At 44.5% G+C, this 2,054-nt stretch overlaps 1 protein-coding gene across 1 annotated transcript in view; it reads right to left on the bottom strand.

Annotated features, from left to right (window-relative positions):
- The window catches only part of pik3r1 (phosphoinositide-3-kinase, regulatory subunit 1 (alpha)), a gene marked incomplete in the record, with an annotated part of 28,412 nt that overhangs the window by 5,319 nt on the left and 21,039 nt on the right, over window positions 1-2,054 (bottom strand).

Raw genomic sequence — 2,054 nt, 5'->3', positions numbered from 1 at the left:
CCCACCCCCCCCCCCCTTGATTAAATGAGGCTGGAAAAATGCTGCCCCTCTCCGACAGAGAGGCGGTAACAGCGAGGCAGTGGGAGGGGAAATGAAGCATGAGTCAGGGAGAATGAATTTCATTCAAGAAAAGGGAGATATCTATAAATATTCCTGGCTGCAGATACAACAGTACGGCCTTTTATTTTCATACAGAAAAAAAAAGAAGATTCCCATCATGACCACTGTTACGCCACCAGGACTGTGATTTCTTTCAACATCAGAGCAGGAAAACAAAAGGTTAAAAATACATGTAGCACACTATAAATGCAAATACCCAGATTCCCCTTGAGCAATTAAATCCAGCTTTTAAAAGATAGATAATCAACACTGACTTTGTACTTCTACAATCTGATCAATAAATCTCCTTTTGCAGCTTTAAGGAAACACTATAAAGTCAGATTTGCATTGCGTCTGCTGTTATTTTCATGTGATAAACAAGTGATGGAGAGCATTTTAACTGCTGCTGTGGACCTAAACATCTTAAATGTGCAGTGGTAGCTCACACGCTGACTCTAGCTGAAGGCTATTTTTAACCCACAAATCTGCACTGTCTTTGTTCACTCCCTCTGCATTAACAGCCTTTCTGCTACACCGGACCTCGCACCTCCATTGAGACCGCCGCCACTGGCTCCCGGTTGCCAGACAACTACAGTTGTGACATTGCAGAAAACGCAGAGGTTTCCAATCTGTGCAAAACGCTGCCTACCGGTTTAACCACAGCTTATGGTTTCCCGCTGCACTTCTCGGCACAAATGCCTTCCTATCGCTTTAGATTTCATATGCAGATTTCTAGAAATGTCTTCTTCTTACAGCCACAATCATGCACAATCCAGTCTAAACTGCTTAGCAACAGCCTATAGACTCATTTCTACCTAAAGACAGCTTGCATTATCTGACTAACTGCAACTAAAGAACTAACTAAACAGGCAAAATAAGCTGTTTTTTTTAATCTTACCTAAACATCCCTTTGAAAAAATCCATTAAAGGCAGCCTGCTCAGTAACGTGTTACATCACTTACCACAGCCAATCACACGGGGGGGTCTGTCACCAACCACTCCTGCATCTTTCATTTCCTGAGAGCGATGAGGTCATTCTTAAAGCCCACTACCTTTTACCTCCCTGCTTTAAATCTTGCCAATGGCGCAGCTAAAACTGAAATGACTCATTATTCTCTCTGCAGCATCCGGCGTTAGCGTGCATCCATCTTAAACACAAATGTGCAGCATCTCTCCACTAGCAGAGGGAGGGGAGAAAAAAAAGGACCTGCAGCCTGTTTCCATGCTTTCCCTCTGTCATCCTCTCTCCCTGTCTCTCTCTCCTCTGTCTGTGCTGAGCTCAGCCGCTCGCTCTCCTGCAGGTTGCTCAACCCTTCCTCCCTGCGTGTGTCGTGCGGAGGTTTAGTCCGGCCCACTTCTGGCACTCAGACAAAGCCAGCTCTGCTGCAGCAGCACGTACGCAGCTAAATTATAATGCCTGTCCCGGTCAGCGGCACCCAGAGCTCCAAAATACGCCTGTAATCCCACAGCGTGACACTCGGCATGACAGAGATAGCTCCTTGATTTCCTGAGTGAAATTAAAATAGACCCGGTTCTCAGTAAAGTATAAGGGTTTCGAGTGGGATGCAGACTTCGTCCTTCTAGGTTCAAACTGAGGAACTCACTTACATCACTACAAACTATGAATCAGTGTGCTGGAAAAAAAATAAATCATGTCAGAGACTGTGACCTAAATGAACAAGTCTGTGGCTCTTTCTTTAAGAGTTGTGGTCATAGTATATACAAATCATTATCTGTAGGGTTTTAAATCCTTGATTCAATATAAACATGTCCCGTTCGACTGTGGCCACACACACTGATTTGTTGGAGATGTTAAAGGCCTCTTTGAATAGTCCAAATCTTCACTAAGATTCACCAGCTTGCCTCAGAGCAAAGCAAATATATGTGCACTCTGTAAGAATCTTTCATAACTGTACAGCAGCCGCGGCGAGCATAACCGCTCACTGACAGCTACG

This window comes from Morone saxatilis, unplaced genomic scaffold, assembly GCF_004916995.1.
Source record: "Morone saxatilis isolate NCDOM2014 unplaced genomic scaffold, NCSU_SB_2.0 Contig21, whole genome shotgun sequence".
Taxonomy (NCBI): domain Eukaryota; kingdom Metazoa; phylum Chordata; class Actinopteri; family Moronidae; genus Morone; species Morone saxatilis.
This window is presented reverse-complemented; position numbering and strand designations above follow the sequence as displayed.